Source organism: Acomys russatus, chromosome 17 (assembly GCF_903995435.1).
Source record: "Acomys russatus chromosome 17, mAcoRus1.1, whole genome shotgun sequence".
Classification (NCBI taxonomy): Eukaryota; Metazoa; Chordata; class Mammalia; order Rodentia; family Muridae; genus Acomys; species Acomys russatus.
In genome coordinates this window covers 30,064,560-30,090,476 of record NC_067153.1, presented here as the reverse complement: position 1 = coordinate 30,090,476, position 25,917 = coordinate 30,064,560, and the positions used below count along the sequence as shown (strand labels likewise).

Genomic DNA, 25,917 nt, shown 5'->3' with positions numbered 1-25,917 from the left:
CAGCTGACTGACAAAGCCATTCAACAGTAGACCTGGTAGGTTTAGGAGATGAAGACACAGACTTTCCCTTTATTTTAAACATGCAGTTTGGATACAAATTCCTTCTCCAGATATGATGATGCTCTTAGCCAAACTCTGAATTTGAAGAATCTAAGAACTGACTTTGAAATTCAGACATCAAAATGGGCGTGGTGGCGCATGCTTTTAATCTCAACACTTGGGAGGCAGAGGCAGGCAAATCTCTGAGTTGGAGACCAGCCTGGTCTATAAAGTAAGTTCCAGGACAGCCAGGACCACACAGAGAAAACCTGTATTTAAAAAAAAAAAAAAAATGAAATGGAAGGCAGGGAGGGAGGGAGGGAGGGAGAAAAGGAGGGAAGGAGGGAAAAAGACAGACAGAAGTGGCAGTGTGATGGTGTATGCCTTTAATCCCAGTACCAAAGATGCAGAGGAGTGGGTATCTCTGAGTTTGAGGCCACTCTGGACTATATAGGGAAGTCTAGGGCAGTCAGGGCTACATAGCGAGACTCTGTCTCAAAACAAGACACAGGAAAAAAAAAAAAAAAGTCAGGAATTCAGACATGAGAATGTGCCTAGAAGACAGAAAGAGTCAAGTAAGTGCATATTCAGTTCACGAATGTCTAAGTCCACAGAGCAGTACTCTCCCCAATTAAAGAACAGTTAAGAGAACAGTATGCTGCTTAACACTCTCCATCAAGTCCCCACTGCAACACTTACCAATCATGAATGTATCCCCTTATTATGTGGGCAATCACCCACGAGTCACCGTAAGTATTTAATGTTCCACTTGTCCAGGCTGACCTGGCCCTGATCCAGTCTGAATATAAAGAATTCCACAGTGGACCCTGTAGCGTGAAGTCTGTGTCCTCCTCTGAAGCTTGATTAACTGGCTCCCACAAAGCCGCTCTCAGACTGGTAGCCATACCACCCAGCAGGCAGGAAGTCACCTCCCAGTACAGAAGGCTCGAAACTCAGGAAGCAAGCATTAGCTTTTGCTCACTAGGGCCTAAAAACAAAGAAATGATAGCACCACCCAAACTGCTAGCCCAGACCACTTTCGCGCCTTATGTTAGCCTAGTAATCCCATTAGCAGAAGAGACAAACAACAATGTTGGGATATATCTCAGTGGTAGAGCCTGTGCAAGGCACTAGGTTCATTTGCCAGCACCACAAAGACAACTGACAGACCACTGCCCTTCCTCAAACATGCGAATACAGGAAGAGTCCCAAGCTCCTATAAGAACCTAAACCACTTCTGCCAGCTACCTAAGACAGGCTTACAGAATAAAGATGCAGAATTTGTCCACACTTAAATAAACAGATAATAATACCTCCTTCTGATGCAGTGTGAGATCTCTCAGCAGAATCGCTACAGAGGCCAAGTCAGGAGAACCGTAATGCTTGCAACGCTTCGCATTAGTGCGTGCCTGTGCGTGCACAGACCTCCTCCACTGGAATGTAGGCTCCAAGTCTTAGAGGGAACAGATCTTCATCCAGCCCGTCCAACAACTGAGTAAGTAATGAGGCTGGCTGGAAATACTATATTGCAGCCACTCTCAGCGCTGCCCTGGAGGACCCTGAAAGCCCAGCTCCTGTAACACCCAGGGTATAGCGTCAGGTAAGTTCAGGTTCTAGAGCCCACAGTAAGCTGGGCTCAAATCCTAACACTGCCCCTTTGTCTTTGAGTGGCTTTGGGGAAGCCATGGAACAAGGCTACCTCTCACTCTGCTCACCTCTCAGGCAGAGATCAGCATAATGGAGCACTCGCAAGCATCCTGGAGCTTTTGCAAGGACCAAAGGAAAGAGAGCACAGTGAGTACAGCTTCTTCCCAACACACGGGGCGGGGGGGGGGGGGGGGGGGGAGACGGGGGAGGGGGTGGGGAGAACCTAATTTCTAACAGGTAGGAAGTGCTGGAGGCCCACAGCACTTCATCTAACCTACATGCCAGCATGACGCCTCACTGGAAGGGGCTGGTAGGAGCACAGATTGTTGATCATTATGTGCATTGTCAGCAAGCACTCTTCCTCCTCAGATTTTGTCACAAATTGGTAAAGTGTTAGGAAAAAAATATACTTAGAAAGTACTAAATACAATGTGTATGCTCATATTAATAATGAAATGGGTGTGTGTCAATTTTATAAGGTCTGAAGACAAGGATATTGGGGACATAGCTCAACAGGAGAGTGCTAGCCCAGCATGGTTCAGACCTAGTTGAGTCCCTGGCACCTCAAATAAATAAGCAAGCCTATCTGATAAGCCTCCCTAAGGACTTTGTCTCCCATAGGATCTGAAGCAAGAGACAAGGAGTGAGGAAAAAACAGGTGATAAGGAGGTGGCAACCTGCCAACTGATTACTAAAGTGACACACACCACAGCATAAATAAAGGGGACAATATTTTGCGAGTCAACCAAAGCTTCATCAAAAAGTATTTCCTTTTGATTTACTCCATTTAAAGGGCTTGGTTATTGTTTTGGGGAGGTTGACTTTGGGGTGTACTGTTATGTGGGAACACACCACATTCACAGTGTGGTTGAAGACTGCCATTTTTATAGAAATCACCAAGGGGAAATAGTTTATACACTAGACATTCTCTTTTCCTGCAAACTTCAATGGAATGATGTCTTCTACAACTGGGAAACAAGAGTCATGTGTTCACATACACATGTCTATCACGGCTAGGGGTATGTGTGTGTGTGTGTGTGTGTGTGTGTGTGTGTGTTCGCACACACATGCACACATACATGTGCATGCACATGAGCTGTGTGTGCTGTGTTTTACGGAAATAAAATGGACCTGTTTCATTGGAAAGCATTCCAAAAGGAAAGCTTTTTCCATTCTGCATTTTCATGAGCAACAAATTCTGTGTCCCTGTTTGTTCTCTCTGATAATCTATTTTAAAGGAACATTTTGGATACATGCACAAGATAAAATAATAATATCCCTTAGGTGAATCAGACTTGTAAATAAGAAAAGCTATTAAGCGCTTAATGTTTTTGGTTTTTCTATCATAAACACTATAAATAATCTGAGAATATACAGCTCATCCGGCTTTCCTCAATGAGGCTTCATTTTTCAGTAAAGGCAAGCATGGCAGTGGGGCAAACTCTGGTACCCAACCATGCTCTCTTAATAAAAAAGATATAAAAAGTAGGAAGAAAGACCAACTAGACAAATAGCCTTAAGTGACTCTTACATTTATGTATATTTATCACTACCACTTATACAGCTAGATATGATTACCAATTGCTTAAAATTCTGTGGTGGAAAAAGAAAACGTTCAGAGTTTCTTTACACCACCAGTATTTTTCTGGAGTTGGGAATGGAACTTTAGGACAACTATCTTAGGAGTAAGAAACAATTCATCAGGCGAAGGCCTCCTATTCTAGTCACCTGGCACCAGGCTACTGTGTCCAGTGATTTGATATTGCAGCCTTCCGCACGTAAAGGAACAGCTCTGAAGCTGAAGGGCTAATTGCACATCCACAGGCTTCCTCTTTCCACAGCGCCTTTTAATTGGGCACTTTGAGTTGCCAAGCATGTTCAGAAATGGTATTTCCTACAACCACGAAAAGCTTCGGCTGCGCGGGAGCTGGAACATGCAGCTTCCCCTTGGATAAGGAACCGAGCACTTATTTTAAGCTCTTCACTCTCCAGAAGATGACACAGAGAAGGGGAGAGAACCAAGGGCTTTCGTGCACTCCGTTAGCTTGCATTCACAATGAAAAGAACGGTACCCATGACTTCTGTGCAAAAAGCCAGAGTGGAAACAATGGCTGGAAAGCTAAATATAGAAACTCCTACTCAAACAGGACACGGATATTAGACTGATGGACTTTTCCTTCGTATAAGCAATTAAATTTTTAGTAGACAGAGCTATACAGGGTCTCGATTTTGCGGACACGGGTTGTTTCTGAAGCCTCCCTTCTCCAGTCACACCCTGTGGTTTGATTCAAAGGAAGAGGGTCGATATCATATACAAGACTCTGAAACACCACACAACCACATAAAGCTGTCACCATGAAATACAGTGCTGCAGGATTCTGCTGCCAGTCCTTTTCATTTCATAGCAGCAATGGGCACACAACTTCAGAGGATGAATTCACCACTTCAAGGCTCACAGAAAGAGACAAAAAAAAAAAAAAAAAAAAAAAAATAGTCAGAGCAACAGAAGCCCCTGGGGACACAGCCCCTGCCGTCAATCTGACAGCACATCCACCTTTGAGTTAATAATTCTAAGACTGCCTACGTTCTGCGTCTGCCCCTAGATAACAGTATTCCTCCACTTTTAGAAAGAAGCCCAACCCTGAAATTGAATTCAGTGCCACAAAAACACTGGATGAATTTCTTTAAGCTGATACGCATCTGCTAAAAGATAAAACCTTAGCTTCAGACTATAAATACAGTTATCAAAATAATTTACCAGCTACTGGCAAAAGTCAGAAGCCAGTGGGCAAAAGGTCTAGGAACCCTTGAAAACATAGGTAAAGGGGCAAGGTAAATGGCTCAGTCAGTAAAGGGTTTGCTAGAGGACCTGAACTCCATCCCCAGAACCCACCTAAAAACCATCACTGTAGTATGCAGTGTGCACATAATGATCTCCTGGTGCTTGGGAGGCAGAGAGAAGCAAGGTAGATGTGGCTCACTGGCCTGCCAGCCTAGGAGCATCAGCAAGGTCAAGGCCAATGAGAGACCCACAGCCCCTTATGGTCTACACATGCCCACACATGTAATTGTACATGCATGCACACATGAAACACATGTAAATGTCTAATGTGCACCTTCCTACAAGGAGGAATCTGCAGAGTGGTCTGTGACCTAAAGAAATCTCAACAACAAATCATAAAGCTGGCTTTTTTTTTTTCCCACTTGAATTGAGAGAAATAAATCACCAATAGTACTCTGCCAGTTAAACAGATCATAGAACAGGCAATAAGAATTTTCTTCCAACTTAATGTGGTTATATGGACAAAACGTAATGACAATCTTTTAGCATGTACACTATAACCAAAAGAAACCCCATTTGTTTAATAAAGGCAGGTTCATGAATATAATTGTGAAGCATTTGCTGCTATTGTTACTGTATATTAATGTACAAAGAGAGTCCTTATCCCATGAGTAGAATTGAAAACCCTGATAGAAACAAGCCCATTCTCAGGCTTATAAAACAAGCCTTTACAGATAATTATGTTTTATTACTCTTCATTTTATGAGGATTGTGTTATACAAAACAAATACCAGATGCCTATTTGTTTTATTCATTTCAGGGGGAAAAAAAAATCTACAAGTGCCTCTGCGAATAGAACTGCTTTTAATTAAACACAATCCACAATGAGCACATAAAAATTAATACTGTTGAAAGCCAGCAGGTAGAAAGTAACCGTATCAACCAGCAACTGCTGAATGCCCCTTCTTCTCCTGGCTGGCAAGGCAAGAATATATTCCCCCTCGCTTATTACTCAGGAACTAAAATCAGCAAGGGAGACTTGAACAAGGTCATTCATAGACTCGTATGGGGAAAATTGGGGCCAACATTCATGGAAACATAAAGCCTAGAGGTGAGAAGAAAATACCAAGCCAGTGTGTTTCGTGGCAGCTGTACGGAACCACAGCCCATAGAAGACTTTCTTTACGAAATCAAGCGGGTCCCTTCTTAGCCATCTGGGGAAAGCTGTTGACAGACAGAACAGAGTGGATGGGATCATCGCGGAGACCCATTACCCAACACTTGGAAGACTGAGGCAGGAGGAGCGGGAGAACTTGAAGGCCAGGCTCACATAAGTAGCCAGTACCAGCCCAGTAGGTCTATGTCACAGCAAGACCCTGTGTCATAAACAAACAAACAAACAGTGGATTATGGCATAGCTCTGTCTTTACTATAAACAGCACAGAGGGTTTTTGATGAACAGTGGCTGTCATCTGATTAAACAAATATGCATAAAAAGAAAGAAAAAAAGGAAGAACGAAGGGAGGGCGAGAGAAAAAGAAAGAAAGAAAGAAAGAAAGAAAGAAAGAAAGAAAGAAAGAAAGAAAGAAAAAGGATGGGGGAGCCTAAGGAGACATAGGAAAAGAGAAAAGTCAAACTAAAATCTGGCAGTTCCTTCCTGCCCCCAAAAGAAGTAAATCCTATCTGTTCAACTGTCAGTTCTAATCAGAAGCAAAAATCCAACGTGCAGCATGTGAGCATCACAAAAAAAAAAAAGATGTCCTTTGAGAGGCTACACCCAGTCAGATGTAGACTCGCAGCCAAACATTGGGTGAAGCACAAAGAGTCTTGCAGAAAAGTAGGAGGATGGATAGAAGGACCTGGAGGTGACAGGAGCTCCACAAGACCAACAGAGCCTACTAACCAGGGCCCACAGGGGCTTGCTGAGGTTACAGCATCACCCAAGGACCATACATGGGCTGGAATTAAGCCCCCTACACAGATGTAGCTGATGGGCAGCTTAGGTTTCATGTGGGTCATCTAGTAAGGGGAGCAGGGGCTGTCTCTGACATGGACTTTGTTGCCTGCTTTTCGGCCACTTCCCCCCCTGGAAGGGCTGCCTTGCCAGACCATAGGTTAAGAAAGAAGATGTGCTCAGTCCTGATACAACTTGATGAGCTGCGGTGGGTGGGTAGGGTAGGTCTCCCCTTTTCTGACGAACAGGGGAGAGGGGAGGCGGGATGGGGAAAGAAGGAGGGAGAGGGCTACAATCAGGATGTAAAGTGAATAAATTAATTTTTAAAAAAGACAAGACAAAGTGTGATTCCTTCCTTTATTTTTCCCTCTCTGCTTTTATTTTTGGTTTGCTTGCTTGCTTGCTTGCTTGCTTGCTTGCTTGCTTTTGATGCAGTCATGGTATGACCCACTCATGGAGGATCCTAGATTTGAGATCATCTGTCCAGTTATGATTTGTACTTGCTGCTACCAAGACAGAAATAAGTGCATTTTCAGAGCACTGCAGGAAGTGACTTGAAATGGCCAGGAACTGGGTCTGGCACTGGGTCTGGCAGCCTGCTCTCCACAAAGCCTACCCATGCACCCTTAACTCACAGCTGTGTAAGGGGCAAACCCCAAGTGCCACTCTCTACAAGTCCAAATCTCACAAGAGTCTTGACTCAAGGAAAGAGCTTTTCTTTATGTCTGTCCATGAGACCAACAGTCTTTGGCTAGCAGACTCCGCCTTTTTGGCTAAATGGGGCTTTAAAAAAAAAATTACTTTATTCTTATATTTTAAAAAGTCACAACCTATGGTTTTCCATCCTTTAAAAATTTCTTTAATAGATATGGGCAACTGAATAGGTGTCATTTAAATCAGAAATACACATCCCAGAATCCATTTTGCTAAAACGAACAAGCAAAAAAACCATCAAAGTACAAATTGGTCTCCAAAAATCACAGGTAAATAAAGAATAGTCATCAACTGTCCTCAAGTACAGTGTTGTCCAAGTACTGTTTTCACAACAAAATATCTTACAGCTCTCAAAATAGAATGAGAGCTAGACAGGAGGACACAGAATATAGCCTGATACACAATTACAAGGCACCCTTTAACTACCCCAAAGACTATGCACACATGACATGCTTTCATGACAAGAGCATATGCTCAGCCAAGAACACATACCAACCTGCTAAGGAGGCCACAGGAAACACACCCCAAGGAACTTTCCCTCCTGTAAGTACAAACTTTTCACATTTAAGTGCTGCCATCTCGGCGTGTTGGCTTCTTTACAACATTCACCAAATTCAATGTACAATCAAAGTTCTCAACTTTTTTTTTAACTTTGAGACTGTGTGTGTGTGTGTCTGTGTGTGTGTGTGTGTGTGTGTGTGTGTGTGTGTGTGTGTGTATGTGTTCTTGAAAGGAGAGGAAGAATTTAAAAAAAAAAGAGAAGGAGAGCAACCAACAGGACCAGGGAGCGCAGTGACTTTACAGGAAGACAAGTTTTTGTGAACAACCTTGATGCTGGAGAGCACCTAGGAAGAAGAGGCGGTATGCAACACCCATGTCTTTCAGAGACGAGAAGTGCCTGTGTGAAAACAACAAGTGGCCTAAGGATTAGTAGAAGCTAAGATTAGCACGTGGAAGCCATGGCCCAGGAGACGACAGCACAGAATTACATCTGTGAGCCTTTGTGGACGGCGGAGGCTATGGAGGAAGAGTGTGAAAGCTTTCCAGTCTGCACAGATCTCTGCTGAGGGCAGCATTTGCCACTCTTCACCAGAAGTATAATGAGAGGGGTCACCAAAGGGATGAACAAGGGGCTTTCAGCTACCAGAACCCCATGAATTCACCATTGTCTTAGGTCACTTTCTATTGCTGTGACAAACACTACCACCACCAAAAGCAACCTTAGGAGGAAAGAGCTGGTTTGGCTTACTTACACTTCCATATCATGGTCTGTCACTGAAGGAAATCAAGGCAGGAACCTTGAGGCAGGAACTGAAACAGAGGCCATGGAGGAATGCCCCCTACTGTTTTTTTCCTCCTGGCTTTCTCAGTGTGCTTTCTTACACATCCCAGGACAAACCACCCAGGGACAGTATTGCTCACCAAGGGCTGGACCCTCCCACATCAATCATCAATCAAGAAAATGTGCCACAGTCTTGCATACAGGCCTGTTTTACAGAGGTGATTTTCCTCACTTGAATTTCCTCTTCTCAGTAATCCTATCTTATGTCAAATTGACATTTAAAATTAAAAACAAACAAACAAACAAACCCAGGACCAGGCAGGTCAAGCATCCCTCAGTGTGCTCCTCCAAAAGAAGCTAACTTCGAGGCCCTGTGAGCTGCACCTGACCAAGAGCTAACTGCCCGTCTTAGACAACAGACTGCAAGTCACATTCTATGCAGAACTGTGTGGACCAGAAGTAGTTTCTATTTGTTGCTAAAATAACAAAGGCTAAAGTTATATAAAAACTACAGGTCATCATCTAATTTGGGTAAATGTCTAATTTTACTCCTATTATCTTGATTCTCATGGGAGAAAAAATAATCTCTTCTAAATTTACTTTTTCCAGTCAACATTCCTTGGATCATATATATATTAAGAGTTAAACATATCAGCTCTAAAATCTTTCTTTCTTCAGTTAACAAGCCACCATGACCAAAGACACTCTTTCAACAAATATTTCTTCAGTATTCAATATAGGCTAAGTACCAGGGAAACAGAAAATAAACAAACAAACAAACAAAAACCATTCCTGCTCTCATGGTGCTGACATTGGAAGCTATGCTCAGCTTAACAGCAGAGCATAAAGTATTCAAATAACTTGGTGATAAAAATCTATTCAGGGCAAATGGTAGAGAAAAAAAGGACTTTCCAGCACATTTTTTTTTTTCACCAGGAGCGAGGGAGGTCTAGCCTCCTTGCAAATTGGGGAAAAAAAACATAGACTGTAAATATTTTAATTTTTTTTTTCAACTTAAAAAATTTTGTGTGCATGTTGGGCAGTGGTAGTATACACCTTTAATCCCAGCACTTGGAAGCAACACACACACACACACACACACACACACACACACACACACACACACATATATATATATATAAACTTTGCTACACTTTTCTCAAGCACCCCAACACACTGGGAGGGAGGCTGTAGAATCCAGAGAAGAATGAGCCAGCGTCCCACCCAGAGGTACACAAGTCTGGGAAGATAAAAGCTTTAAAAAAAAAAAACTATAATTAGAGTAGAAAGATCAGATCCCTGGTCCAAAAGATGAGTGAGCCCTTAGCTGTCCTCTAAATCCCAGAATTCACTGAGCCCTAATCACAAAAGGAGAAACCATAAAGCCTATTGGTTATTGCATGCCTAAAATTTTGACGGGTAGGAGAATAGAGGGGGACTTAGAGGTCCCTCCACGTGTGCTGGAGCCTAGGTCTGAGATGCTTATCTCTCTGCTCCACGTGGACAGAGAAGCACTTAATAGGAGCTTTGCTAGATAAAGGTGGTGATTGGTGAGGAACGCCCTGGGTGGAAGGGCAAGCCAAGTCGCTAGCCTGCTGACTCTTGTTCTGCTATCTGAAAAATCACCACACCATTTTTACACCCCCAAGGGGGCGTGAAATGACAGGCTTCAAATGATAGTTCTTAAGCCACGTCCTGAATGGAGCACACTGATAAAGTGCCCAGGTCATCATGCCTAGAAGTTCCAAAAATAAGTGTTTTCTACTTTTAGAGACAAGTTCAAAAATTCTAGTTATTGTACCTCATCTAATTAAATGAGCACACTGGAAACACAATATGGTATTTTTATCACACTCCTACTTGGATCTGTAAGTCACCCCACTGGGACAAAGGCAATTTCTATTTTGTGGACAACATAGGACAGGGCTGCGTAGATGGTTCAGTGGTTAATACTGCTTGCTGGGTACACCAGAAGACTTGCATTCAAATCCACAGCACCCACATTAAAAAAATTAAAAATAAAAAATAAAAAAAAAAAGTAGGGATGACTGACTGCACATGCTGTAACCCCAGCACTAAGAAGCAAAGAGAAGTGGAACCCAGGAACTCGGTGATTAGCCAATCTAGGCAAAACAATGACCTTGGGTTTCAGAGAGGCACCCTGACTTAAAGAAAAAAGGAAGAGAACGGCAGACTACACCTACAACACTATTCCAGCCAATGCATCATGGATATCAATGTGCACAGCCCACATAACCACATACCCACACACGTACCCCAAAGATTCTACACAAACATATACAAATGACAAAAGAGAGAGAGAGGGAAGGAAGGGGGAAGAGAAGGGAAGACAGAAAGAGAATGGGACATGAGAGCCACTGGACACAAAGTGGGGAACTTCTTTCCAAATTGGAAAGCTTTAAAAAAAAAAAAAAAAAAAAAAAATCCTTCTTGGTTCTTTATTCTCATTGTAAAAGAATACCCAGCCAGAATCGGTGGTTTACAGCTTTTACTGCAGCTCTTATGACAACAGAGGCAGGTGGATCTCTATGAACTAGAGGCCAGCCTCGTCTTCAGAAGAGTTCTAGGCTAGTTAGGGCTACATAATGGAGGTGCGGGGGGGGGGGGGAGGGACACCCAACAACAATCAGTCTTTCAAGTATTCTCTGGGATGGGAGAAGAAGATGGAAAAAGAAAGTAGAGGAAGAAGAGGAAGAGAAGGAAGAAGAGAGGGAGAACAGAAGGAGAAGAAGGAAGAAAAAGAGATTAGGGTTTTATGCTCCTTATCAAAATGCTGGCCCTCAAATTATCATTACATATAAAACACACACCCTGTCATTTGCCAAGCAGTTGCCAATCACTCCTCACAAGGCATATGACATACAGGACACAGCCCAGGGGCATCTAGTTGACAACAAGAATGTAATGCTATTCCGACCTGGTTTTTGGTTATTGTTTTGTTACTTTTGTTTTGTTTCCTTCTGGACATGTGAAGGTTCCGAGGTACACAGTTGAGGCTACAGCAGCAAAGACTCCTCTATAATGTGGACTCCAATAGGAATCACAGACCACATTTGGGTTTGTGCAAATCAGTATTCCAGGAAAACCCTCACAGTGTGTCTGTTCGCGATCACAGCTGTCTCTCCTGGGAGAGAAAGAAGACTGGAGTTCCAGTGTGTCTGAATGCACCCAGATCTTCAAAACACAGTCTAGAATTTCCTCCCCGGCTTCACCTTGGCTGCAGTTACACGTTTATCACCAAGGACAGGTGCATAACATGCAGAAACAACACAGAGGTCTTGGTCCTGTGGCTGTGGACTTAAACCATCTACCAGGAGAAGTCGCTGGTCATTAGTGGCCATGCAAATCCCCAAGATGGCGTTCTGACTTGCTAACACCCCTGCATGATGGGATCTCTTGCCTGGCTACTTAAAATGCTGGAGAGGAAAAAAAAATTAATTTTACTTTCTCAGTCCCACACAGGTTTATCTCTGAAAGTCATTTCCAGGGATCTCACAGCCATATCTGCTACTGCACATTGACGTTTTTGCAAAAAGCAGGAACAAGGCCTATGCACCAATCAGCCTCACAGAAATGGTAAGAAACCAAATACTTTTCATAAAAGAAAAGATATGTTTTTTAAAGATACAAAATGTTTGGAGTTCCTGGCTGAGCCCCCTCATGGAAAATGACAATCTCCTGTATTTTGGCAATAGTTCCCACAGGTGGTTGGAATTCTGAGCACCTGCCAAACCACCAGGAGCTTCTCCATGACTGGCAAGCTACCGGATCATATTGCCCACTACAACCGTAATGAGCTGTAAACAGATAGGTCAGATGACAGAAATGAAATTAAATGAATGATGAACACACACAAATGGTAAGTCTGAGATGATGAGTCTAATGTGGTCTTCCTGAGACAGATAAACACTGACAGGAACCCCGGCTTCTTACTGAGTGTTTACTATCCACCAGGGCCTGGTCTAAGCATCAACATGTATCATTACCCATTCAGTCCTCACAGTAACAACCCTATGATGCGGAAAGGATTACATCCCCATCTTAAAAGTGAAGACACAGAGAGAAGTGCCCCTAGGTCTCACACAGTGACAGCTCCCCTACTGTAATTCAAATTGCCATCCCCCAGGACCTACACATGTACCCTCCATGAGCCTCTGAGCTCCAAGCCCAGGAAGGAGTGTTCCATGACGGTCACGTGCTGAGCAAGCTACCCAATCTCCCCATTCTTAATTTTCTCAAAAACACCACTGGGGCAGGGGGTGGATTACCAGGTATGGCTTTTCAGCCCAGGTGGACCCTAAACTTCTAACCCTCATTGCCTCCACCTCCTGGGTGCTGAGATTACAGACATGATTCAGCTTTGCCAGGCTGCCTCTATAAGCTTACCGTTCATCTCTCTCTCAAGGAATATGTCTGACCCCACCTAGTCAAAATGAGATGAACCCCAGGTGCCAGCCCCCACCAGTGCTTCCAACTTGCTGGCAGACACATAGAGTAAGCAGATCTGACAGTCCAGTCACCAGCAAGCTCACAGGACACTAGGGGCAAGAATCAGAGATCCAAAGCAATGACACCCTCGCATCGCTCCTTAGACTTGTTCTTCCTCCTTCTCTGCTTCTAGAACTCATGGGTACTGATTTCTTCACTTGTCTTTACTTATCGGTTATCATTTCATCCTGGTTTTTTGCCCTATCTTATCCTTACCTAAGTTTCTCCTTAGACACAGCAACATATAAAATAAATTTATCAAAATACTACTGGAATCCTTTACCTGTACTAAACACTGAGATGAGGTAGTTAAATTTTATCATAACATGAACTACAGCTCATTTTTTTAAAAATGTACTGTAACTCTACAATCCAAATACAAAAAATTATACATTTTTACTCCTTGAATCAATAAAAGACCACTCTCTACAGTTAAAGGTTTGCTATATTACACCGTTTTTTTAAAATGTAGTCATCATAAAACATGAGGTTTAAAAGTAGCTTTTTTAATGTGATGTGAATTTTAAAGGAGCCTGTAGCATATAAGAAATAGTGTTTACACACACACACACACACACACACACATACACAAATCATTCTCTGCCTCTCAGCAGAGCAAAAGCATTTTAGTGTCAGATTCCTCTCTGATTAGATTTTCAGACTGTTTCAGATACACAAAGCTAGCCATAATTTTGGAAAATAGCCTTAACAACCTTTGGAAGAACATAAAACATAATTCAATCTTAGTCAAGTGTCATATGACCGTCACCAAATCTGAGTGAATTTTTAAGACCTACTAAGAATTTGAGTAATTGCGCTCCAGTACATCAGCTGGGCTAGACATCCTGAGAACTGCCATACGACATGCCTAGTCTGGGTCCTCATGAGCCACAGCATATTATAAAGGCAGGAAATAGAAGCCAGCAGGAGAAATATCAGTACCCCTTCCTTTCACCACTCCCCTTGCTTTTTAATTGAATAAAAAATCTCCACATGAATTCATTAGAAGCCTGATAGTTTTGTTAAGCACTGTGTCACTGTGTGCTCAGCCCCAATACAGAGCTTAGATGGGGGGGAAAAGAGAATGCCAAAATTTTTATTCAACCAAACTTTGGGAGCGGGGCCTGTAATTAAACAGGGGAGGAAATTAAAAAGGGAAGAAATAAACTATATGTTCTCTCTCAAATGTAGAATCTAGCCAATAAAACATGTGCATATGTAAACAGATAAGCATATGGGTACAGGAATACATGAGGGAAAGAGAGCAAGAGAGGCTGAACACAAGGAGATAAGAAAGGCCTGACTAAGGTAATGGACACAAGTTATGACAGAGGAACACGGCTGCTTTTCCTTCTAGATCTCATTCTCTCATGGTCTTTCTGCTTTGGGGGGGAGGGGGAGGGAATAAACTACACCTGATATCCTAAGCGTCTAATTTAACATGAAGTTCCACAAATTCCATTTTGAACTCCATTTCTAACTGTATGCAAGGTAGAAGTTGTATACACTTTGGTCTAGTCAGTTTTGGTGTGCGACGTTTTTATCTGCTTGTAAGTTTTTTATACTAAAGGTTTGTTTTCGTAAAAAAAAAAAAAAAAAGTGGGGAGTCCTTAGGAGCTAGAGGCTATTAAAATTAAATGATAAAGGGACCCTAATAACTTTTATTTAGTCCTCATGAATATCTTAGGTTAGTGTGCGGAGGGAAACCTTGGTTCATTTGAATTTGGTTTCACTCATTTTTTTAATAATTTATTTTGTTTTATTTATGTGCATAGGTGTGAGGGTGTCAGATCCCCTGAACAGAAAATTACAGACAGTTGTGAGCTGCCATGTAGGTGCTGGGAATTGAACCTGGGTCCTCTGGAAGAGCAAGCAGTGCTCTTAACCACTGAGCCATCTCTCCGGCCTTCACTAATTCTTATACCAACACAACAATTATGGTTTGTCGGTTGTATGGTTTTTGTTTGTTTGTTTGTTTTTAAGGGGAAAGTACCTTTTAAAAAATACTGGAAGACATTTCTCATTTGAAAACAAAAAGGGAAACCACGTAAATCAGCAAAAGGACAAAATAAAGTTGCATTAGAGGCTAAAAAGCTTATTTTACAAATCAAAGACAGAGAGACTTATCAGACCTCATATTTTCAATCTATGGTCAAGAGTGGCAACCGTCTTGGTGGTTCAATAAAAGTAACTTACTGTGGTTGACACAGCCAGGGCTGGGGAGCTGGCTAAGTGGGTAAAATGTTTGCCATGCAAACTTAAGGACTCAAGTTCATAGCTCCAGATACCCCCACCCCCAAAACACACACACAAAACAAAGCCAAAAAAGGGACACAGTAATTAATATACATCTCTAATACCAATGCTCCAATAGTGAGAGAGGGGTAGAGACAGGAGAATCTATGCAAACTGCAGAGCCAGCTAACCATGGGTACACAGCAGCAAGCAGCAAAGAGACTTTGCCTCAAACAAGGCAGGCAGACCTGAGGTTGGCTTCTGACCTCCGCACTCGGCTTTCCCAGAACTATAGTGGCAAAGTCCCCAGCCATGTTCTCAAGGAGACTTTATTCCCTACACATTTAAAAACCACAGAAGCATCAGGTGTGATGGTCCACATCTTTAATCCCAGCTCTCCAGAGGCAGAGGCAGATGGATCGCTGTCAAGTTCGAGGCCAGCCTGGTCTACAATGGGAGTCCAGGACAGCCAGGGCTACACAAAGAAACCCTATCTTGGAAAAACAAACAAACCACAGAAGCACCTCTAAAGTCTTAGTCTCACTGGGCTTCAAAAACACTGACTAAACTTTTCAGAACTTGGAATGTCAGCCCTAGAGAGTCTGACCCCTGCCTTGTACAACTGGAGCGGAGATCTGTTCTCAGAAGCTCCAAGGAAATCCTAGTATATAACCCTATCGAGAGCCACAGTACTTTCCATGAAGCTGCTTTTCTTCAAAGAATGCCTAGGATAGACAAGAAAGCATGCTTTGTGTACACAGAACAAACTAAATCAAATTAAAAATGAAAGCATTAGTGAATCAACGACTCCTGCCTTCAGCATCTGTGCCCTTTACTGGGAAGAGAAAGACAAGTAGTTAAGTAAGGGGAACGCCAAAGCTACGGTGGCTATGAGATGGTTCTAAGAAAGTACTGACTTGGAGTCCAGGAAGTGACTTTAGACGCGAGAAAGAGCAGGGTGGCAGCTTTCCACAAAGCTGCTGGAAAAGGAAATAGGAAGAGGGGTGTGGCTCTCACTTGAGGATGGGATGAAAGTGAGGAAGCAGGCACAGCTGGACCAGCAGCCATCCAGCATCAACTACCAATGAGAAGCCCTGGGGCATGTTCAAGCAGGGGAGAGGTGTGATCATAGTTTACAACGGCAACACCACAGGTGATTTCAGGCGCTCTCAGGGTGCTGGAATGTACACAGGACATGTGGTGGAATCCATTCTACCGTTCCACCCATCAGTCCTCACCTTGAAGAGTGTGGGTGTCATGTACATCAACATACCTACCAGGGACAACTCTAGGAAAAAGAACAGAGGTCTCGTCATCCCCTCCTGGGTACCTCTTTTTTCTACATCTCAATCCCATATGCCCATACCTTGGGCATGTAGACAAGGTGCTAAGGTTAGCTTGGCTGACAAGGTTTCAAAAGGACAGCTTATTCTTAAGAGTGACCAAACATTCGTTATCACCTGTATGACTGAGCAAGTTACAGAAATGCACTATTCTACTTTATTAAAGAAGAGTACACACAAATGATGCCTAGGAGTCAACACTAAATCACACTGCTCCTTATCAAATATTTACCAAAGCTCTACTGTGTGACAGGCAAGGTACTACTGCGCGCTCCAAGGCAAGGCCGCCACTGCGGAGTGTGGACATGTTCTCGAGCACCGGGCCAGCTATTCATAAACTGCCAGGCTCCCTTGCTTCTGAGTGCTACATGTCATAACTCCGGGGCCTACTTCCTTCTATTTGTCTTGTCAGCTGTCCCAGCTTCCCAGACCTATCTGCAAGAATCCTACTCTTGTCTTTGAATTTATTGCTCCAAATCTACTCTACCTGGGAAATCAGATTTCCAAAACAGTTAGAATTCTCTCCCTAAACTTGATGAAATCAATCCTAGGTGAAAACCCAAGTGATATTCCACCCATCAGTCAAACGGGTGACAACCGGTGAGAGTGTGGTCCTCTTGCTAGCAGGGAGAACTATTCAAAAGCACGAAGTACTACGGTTGAAAACACAGGCCTAGAAGTCAGAACCCTTCCATTTTTATAGTCTGTGGGCTCTTATGTAGGTCAATATAAAGCCTTTCTGCCTCTGTTTCTTCATTTATCAAATGAAGAACAAATGGTACTTTCCTGCTAAGTGCTCAGAAAGATTAAAGAGATGCAGCCCAGTCACCAGCACACAGTACAATCTCCATGAATGTCAGAGGCTGTTGCCAACTGCTGGATTCATACGCAGAAGAGCCAACAGGATATTGCTTCAACAGTACCTGCCACAGCTAGCTTCCCCTAACCACAGCCCCCTGTTCCAGGAAATGACGTCAAGCTGTTCTTTGTTAAGGCATGTTCACCTGTTAAGAGTGGCAGTGTGATGACAGGGGAATCCCTCCACTAATCAGGTCTCCACTACTTGACGGAGCTGGCTCCTCCCTACAGGAGCAACGATCACTGGAAAAGTCAACCAGACTAGGTTCCCCGCCAGACCTGGACCATCAGCATTCAGGAAAGACTTAAGTGATGGGGCCAGGCAGTCAGAGAGAAACCGAAGAGCAGAAACAAACCACTCTGCCCAGGTGTCTACTGTTATCCTGAGAACTTACTGGAGCAGTTTCAGTTCAGTGTGTCCCACGACCCCCTGCAATATATCCTGTAACTTAGCGTGGCCTGAGAACCCGCTGAACCAGCTCAAGGAGACTGCTAAGTGGCTCTGTTCCATCCCTACAAGGTGGCTCTCCACATGTCACCCTCGGCTGCTAATGGTAGATGCCAAAAGGACAGCCTGCATTCTTGATGCAGGGAATATAGGGGACATGGGGTCAACGAAATGCTGAACTACCCCAGAGGCCGCCCTCTGCCTCTGTCATCTGCCACCTCTAGCCTGAACACCCCACACACGTCTTTCCACATCCCACAGAGCACCTAAGCCCACTTCCCTAGGAATTCCGGTTCCGGGAACAGCGGAGCTGTGCTATTTCAGGGGCGCAGTTAAAAAGAGCCAAGTTATGAAACTAACTGAGCCGCTATACAGTTGACTAGACCGTGACAGGAAGATGGTTTTAATAACACCGCCACCCCGGAGAGCAGAGCATATTAGCATTTACAAGGTACATTCACATACACTCTACCTCTTTTGATCCTCTTAATGACCCTGTGAGGCTAGCAACCTAATCTCTATTTCCAGATACAAAAACTGAGGCTAAGAGGTTAAAAACCTGGTTCGGGAAGCCCCGTGAGTCACTTATTCACGGGCTCAGAATCCCAGGCTCGGCTTTCTAAGGCTTCACGTAAGTCAAATAGGTACAAAGGAAAGCTCCAGTGTGTACTGCTGCAAATCTCTCAGTGATATCAAAAGGACTTATATTATCAAAAAGATTTAAAAAAAAAAAAAAAAAAAGAGAAAGTTTGAAAATGAGGACATGAAACTGTTGGCTGAATTATTTTGTTTTGTGCCTGGCTATAGATGAGGCACAATGCACGTAGATTCAAGAATTCCTTACTTGGCTATCCTGTCCACAGGAAAAGGACTAGACCAACCCCAACCTCCTATGGACCCTGGAGTCTTTCCCTCCAAGGGAAACGAGAAGCAAAGGCCTGACTGACACAAGATGCTGATGGAAAGGCATCTTGCTCACGAAGGGTAAATAGACTCTGAGATATCCAGAAAGCAAGCATTGTTGTTTGGAGAGAGAAGTCTATGGCTGCCAGCACAGTTAGACACCAGAGAGGTTTTTGGCTGGAGCCAAAAACAAAACTTCAAAGAGAACAGAGCCTGGAGCTTCAAAGACCCCCTGCAGGACCAATTACCACCTACAATGTTTATCTAAGCTGTCACTTAATGACAGCTACTTCCCTAACCGGGTGCTCAGCTCACCTTAAAAACACCTACCTCCCCGGCGGATTGAGGAGTGGAGGAAGGGCACACAGGTCCTCTGCTGTTTTTGAAAAAAGAGATCTTGGTCAAGAAGGAGGCACATTATTGAAATTTACTCTCCCTAAGAAAACTATGATGCAGTTATGAATTTAAAAAAAAAAAAAGTGTTCTTTAAAAAAAAAAAATCTCACTTTCAAAGTAATTTTGGTAGGACAGTAAAAAACACTCTTAAAGAATGTGAAGGCAAAGTCCAAAAGTACACTTCGGTCTGATTTCAGCTTTCCAAAACAGCTAAGAGTAGCCTGCAGCAGGCCAGGCCTCGTGCTTACCAATGCAGGACCCCTAGCTACAACACACAGGCAGCTGAGACAAACAAGGCAGCTAAGCTTTATTTACCATGCGCTAAATAATTCACATAGCTGGACAAAGTATTAGGATACACAGAGATAAAACACCACAAATCTCGAGTGTGGTGGCGCACACCTTTGATCCCAGTATTTGGGAGGCAGAGGCAGGCAGATCACTGTGAGTTCGAGGCCAGCCTGGTTTACAAAGCCAAGCCAGGACCGACAAGGCTACACAGAGAAACCCTATCTTTAGGGGATGGGGGAATACAAATGTAAAGGTTAGGTGGCTAAATCAAACTTCAACATGGCCTAGCTCTCATAATGGGGTAAGAAAGAAAAGAAATGTCACTTTGCTGTGTTCTGAATCTTCTACAGACCCCACAAAACCAGGAATACAATGTTTACAACACGTGTGCTAATCTGGATGTGCACATGGGTAGCAGTGGCGTGTGCAGGCACGTATGGAGGACAGAGGTTAACATCAACATCGGGTGTCTTCTTCAATCTCTCCACCTTCTTTTCTGAACCTGAAGCTCACCAAGTACACTAGCTGGAGTGACCAGCAAGAATCCCAGACTTTTCCCGGCTCCGATTCCCCGGGGCACAGTACCAACAGCTGGCTTTTTACGTGGGTACTGGTAATCCAGACTCAGGTCCTAATGTTGGCTGAGCCATTTCCACAGCCTGACTTGTGTTAACTTCCAAAAAACAATATTACTTAAACTACGCGTGCCTGGGATTGCTAGCCATGAGCATGACCACCAAGCTCTCTACTCTGGTGTCCTGTGTCTCAGAAGCAAAACCTCCCAGTGGGTCTTTCTATGCCACTGGATCACACTACCAACCAGGAGCAACTATCCTTCCAGTCCTCATCCCTGGAGGTCCATTTATAATCAGAGAAAGCAGATGTGCAGGGGATCCTGGGACGGAGGGGGGTCAAAGGTCACTCTGAAGAGGCTAGGGGGAGACTGAACAGCAGAATCCGTGCAGGCCAGGTTGGAATGCTCATGAATCTTCCCGTCCAGTGGAAGGGAAGATTAAATGTCAGAACTAAGGTCCTTTTAGCACATGTGCAATCTAAATTCTTACCCTGGGAAATGCACAGAGCAATGAGAGGAACATCTGGTAACTTGCTAGCTAACGAGTGAATATTTTATTCTCTAGAGCTCTCACATTTTGAAGGGCTCTGTGATCTAAAGACCTTGGTTACAGGGTCATCAGTTCAGTTGCAGTACTATGCCTGCTTTTCTCCCCTCTGCACCCTACATTCCAACGTCTGGAAAGGATGCACAGTTCCCTTGTTGAAAGGCTTTAATGAGATAAGAAAGGTAAATTCCAGTGACAAGCATCCTTCCGGTTTGGAAGGAGGCTAAGTCCAAAGCTGACCAACATAGAAGAGACCTTAAGTGAAAACAAGTATTTCTTACGTTCAGTCGGAGAGGAGCTCCCGTGTTTATGCCTGAGAACTGCAGAGCCCAAGGACCACCTCACCTGACCTGAAACCACGGAGTGCCAGGAAGCAGCAGCTGGCCATGACGAGCAGACAAAGGACCTGGAGCCAGAAAGCCTGGGCTACAGCCCAAGTTCTGCCACTTACGACCAGGGAAGCCTTGGACAAGCTGCTTCAGCACCACCGCCTTCAACTTACACACACTGGTGTGATGCACTAACGAGACACGTGGCAAGGTGGCCGTGAGAAGTGCAGCCAGGCCCTGCCCACCAAAACCTTTGATATGACACTGACACAAAGTCGCTGGTGGAGTTTTCTAGAACCCTGTTCAGTGACTTTAGATCCTCCAGAGTATGAGGTGAACTCTAACCAACTGAGGATACGACCTCCTTTTATCAATCCTGTGCCGCCCAAATGGTGTTAAGAGAAGCAAAGGTGGCCTTCTCTCAGAGGGATCCAGCCAAGTCTTAGCAGCTTGTCATTAATGAATCATAGTGAAATCCTTCAGACCCATAAGTCAGGTAGCAGACACCCATCAAGATGTTACTCTGGACTCAGTCAAAAGGCAAATATCCCCCCAAATAGCAATAACACCCCCAACCTTAACTTCTTGTGAGTCAGGTTTTCAGGTTCTCTCTGCAGAAAGCAAGTTCCAGAAGGGGAGGGAACTTGGCATGGGGCGGGTGGGGTAACTTCATGGTCAGAAGACACACTTGTCAACTCCATAGCTCAGCTCCGGGCTACTATTTTCTATTTAATCTGTGGTTTATTTTAGAAACACTTTTGTGCCATCACACAACTGTGGGGAGAAAGGTGCTGGTTTTTTATTTGTTTGTTTGTTTGTTTGTTTGTACATCTGAAGTCTGTGAATCATAGTCCCTGCCTTTCCCTTTGGAGGAGGAGGAAAACATTCAGACAAGGGTTAGGCCTGGATCAGGAACTTGTTCCATGTGTCTGAGAACCCAGTTGAGAATAATGGAAGAAAATAGAGGCGAAACCCTTTTGTGTGAAGCACAGTTTTCCTTCCTCTGCAATGGCGTCTGAATTCAACTTGTCTGGTCAATTCCACCTGTTGCCTAAATTTTAAGGCCAAATAGAAAGGCGTAATAAAGTTTAAAAAATAAAAAATAAAAAGAAGATGAGCCAGGCGGTAGTGGTACACACCTGTAATCCCAGCACTGGGGAGACAGAAGCAGGTGGATTTTTGTGACTTCGAGGCCAGCCTGGTCTATAGAGTGTGTAGCCAAGAAGCCCTGTCTGGAGGGGAGGGGGGAGGGGGGGATAAGTTAAACTAAGCAGCTTTAGGGACACACACACCTTAATTAACAATAAAAGGGAAATGTGAACCTCATAGCAAGACTCTGAGGATGTCCTTTTAAAGGCTAGCATCAGTTATTTAAGCTCTTTGACAAACTGTATATGCATTTTCTTTTTCTTTTTCATTGCCTGCCAGCCACCCTTGGAAAGTTTTCATCAAGTTGTAGAAATACCACCAGCAACATTTCAGATGGCCTGGAGGCCCAGCGCTTCCAAAGTGTTAGCAATTAGCAATGGGAAGAGTGCTGACTCATGAAAAACCCCAGAGGCCTGCACTCTAGACTACCCCTAAATGGCATCAGAATCCTGACTTCTCCCTAAAATTTGCCATCCTTTCGTTTCTACTCCTAAGAAGGAAGAATGCTAGACGCTGAATGAGCACCCACCCATAATGAGTCCATGGCTGGGGCTGACAAAGTGACTCACCAGGGAAGGAAACTTGCCTCCAAGCCTGAGCATGTACACTTGATTCCCAGAACCCACTTGGTGAAAGAAAAGAAGAGAATGGATTCCAAGTTGTCCTCTGACCTCCACCTCCATGTGTGCATGTGCACACAACACACCTGCATCCATACACCAAGGAAAGGTTTTGTTTTCTTAAACACCAGTAAGGGTACAGCTTTAGTGAACAGAAAAGGATGCTAAGACCTGAACAGTCTTTTGTCTATTCTTAGGAAAGCTGCCTGGAAAGAAGCGCCACACTTTCCTCAGAGGGGTCAAAGGTAGACGACGATGTCACCTCTCATTACCTTCTCTTCCTTCTGTTTGAGCTAGTCAAACTTGAAGTTCCCTAGTAACAGCCTTCGAAGAGGTCTGAACTGTGAGGTTCTTAGTCATTGTCATCCTCTAGGGATGCCCAAGAAGCCAAAAAGATGAAAATGCAGCCCCACACTTCTGAGAGGCCTCACTCCAGATCAACAAATCCCAGCAGTGACTTTGTTCAGCTGGTGTCACCTACACCTGTCATGATGTGTAACTGAAAGCTGGGTGTGCTGGTGCTCCTGGTAAGCCCAGCACTCAGGACGCAGAGGCAGAAGGATCTTCAAGTTCAAGCCCAGCCTGATATATAGAGCTAGTTTCAGAACAGCCAGATAGACACAGAGAGACTCTGTCTCAAAATAATTAAAAATTTAAAAAAGATAAGTAGCTAGTAAAAAGCATGTGCACTATTAACAAAATTGAATGTTTACTATAATTGGAAAGCTGGGTCAAAGTTTACAGGACCTTTCTGTCCAGCACAAAAATCTTCCCATTACTCCGCATAGCTGTTACGCCCCAGGGTGATCAATGTGTGATTTTTCACAACATCACAGGTGGGATAGGAATCCTCAACCATCTCTCTTTAAACCTACACCATCACACACATCGTCACTGAAAGCAACTACTTTTGGAGCAGAAGTATCCGCTTGTGTTCCTCTCCTGGCCTCACTTGACCACGGTGCCATCAATTTCCCATCTAATTGTCAGATCTGGTGTCCAAAGCAAACCTGTGTGCGGTTGCTTGCGGCAGCAAATTAAGTTGAAGCCTTTCCATAGGCACTTGCTAACGAAGAAGAGGAGTAGATGAAAATTGATCTGGTCTTTATGAGCCATTACTGAGTGGATGCGGAGAGCACCCTGGAAAGGTCCTAAGCCCTGGGGAGAAATCAACTCAGAAATTCCATGGAAGAAAGACCACTTCCACGGGCCTGCCTTCAGGATCCCTTCTTCTTCAGAGGCCTGGTGCAGTCAGCCTCAGTATGGCTGAGGAGTTCTGCGCTGCCCCAGTGTCAGATCACATCAGTTGCTCTTACTTTCAGAGTGCAGCCTAGGTATACCTGTCATGCAACACACCACTTCGGGATGCCTGTGTTCTTGATTCAGTCCTGTGGATTCCAAAGCCGAAAGCAAAAGCCCCACAATATTTGGGAATAACAAGCCTGACCACCAAAGATGGGTAAAGAGTTAAAACTCCAGGAGTGTGTGTGTTCTCCATCACTGACCTATCCTATTAGGGAAGTTAGGGCTGGAAGGATTGTAAAGGGGAGCGGAAAACCAGGGAAAACCCTGCTCGGGAGGAAAAGCACACTTGTTTGCTTTCTAATTGCCACACTTCCAGAGAGAGGACCCTGGGGCCCTGACCCAGGTGGTCTTTAAATATAAATCAAGAAGAGGTGGTTGGTGTCAGATTTCTTGCCCCACAACCACCACCACCACCACCACTGAGGGGTGAAAAATTAATTACATTCAATTAGCAAAACAAAGTTGTCAGGAAGCCGACCCACCACACCTTTCTCCATTCCTGCTCTCTAGAAATGGAAAGTACGCATTCCACGGAAAATGTATAGCACTGATGCCTACAGTTAGGGAAAGGCCTCGAGGAACCTCCGCTCCTTCAGAATGAAGAACATCGTGATCTCTCTGAAAAGCTTGGTGATCAGAGAATATCAGCCTCACCTCATCAGGTTCTTCTACCACACAACAGCCAAAGAAATTCCTAGAAGGCACTACTTTCTTACAAACACCCCCAGAAGACATCAAAGTACATGTCCTTCAAACAAAGCAGCTCATTTCTGACCATAGTTTAAGACTATCTTGTGAAAAAAAAAAAACTTTTTTTTTTTTTAAACTACCTTACAACAACACTCAGTACTCACACCGAACTTCCTTGCCTAAGAGGAAATTATAGATTCCCAATTGATCCTTGCCTGGGGCTTTTCCTATGCTTGAAATGGAAAAGGTCCTAGCGGTTCAGAAACCGAATCCCAGTGTTTGATACTTCGTCCCTCCCTTATTCTCTATGATCAAGTCTGGGAGGACTTCAATCTCCCTAGCAATCACTCCCACCAAGATCAGGGGTTCTGAGGGGGGCTTCATGGGCAACAAACAAACCTTTCATTTCAGGGCGCCATTCCCACCCTAGCCCTTCCCGATCCAATCGGGTTCGAGAAGCATTCCCCCCAGTCTGCATTTCATGAACAACTGCACAATCTTGCCAACCTCTGGCCAGTTCCTCCTGTACTCAGCTGAGAGGTTTCCGCTTCCTTCCCTGGGAAAGGCTGCTCTGGTTTGTAACTGGCGTAAAGTGGAAATGCACCCTAGGAGATCACTAACTCTTTCCCAGCCAGACACAAGTGAGAGTCTGGGGCACTGACCCCGGCGATCAGGAAACTGACCCGTCAGCCTCGGTTTAAAGCTGATCGGCGGATTCTAACTTTGACCTGAAATCCTGTGTGTCAGCTACTGTTAAAAGACAAGGAAAAGGAAGACTGAAAGGGGCTACAAAGTAACCAACTCAGTTACTTAGCAACTAAACAAAACTCTCCCCTCCACAGAGGCTAAGGAGGCATCTCAGGCCCATTCAGAGAGTAACAGTCTACATTTATATGCAAATAGATAAAGACAAAGAAGAAAGGGAAATCTAAATTAGTAAAGACACTTTACTGCAGTGGGCCTGAGGCCCAGATTTTAAAGTTTTTCCAAGGAAAAGAGAGTTTATACGAATGAATGAATGATGAATACACTCAAAGCCACAGGCTCTAACCAACTTACACTCTACCTTTAATAAATATCAACGCTGTGGAGGAAGTAAGAGACAGCCATAAGTTGGAGAGCTAAGATTTAAATATTCCAGTTAGCAAGAATCTAAAGCTTAGGGGGAAAGGCGAAAATTTAAGCCTAGCAAACTCCGCAGAGAACAGGTACCCAGGGTCAGGAGGAGACCAAACAAAGCGTAGGGGCAAGTGTCTGTGGACGTGAGCAGACTAGTGTCGCCCCCCGCCCGGATCTCCAAAC

General features: G+C 44.1%; 1 protein-coding gene across 1 annotated transcript in view; it reads right to left on the bottom strand.

The window, feature by feature from the left end:
* The window catches only part of Ext1 (exostosin glycosyltransferase 1), a 280,002-nt gene that overhangs the window by 252,123 nt on the left and 1,962 nt on the right, over nt 1–25,917 (bottom strand). The window lies entirely within an intron of this gene.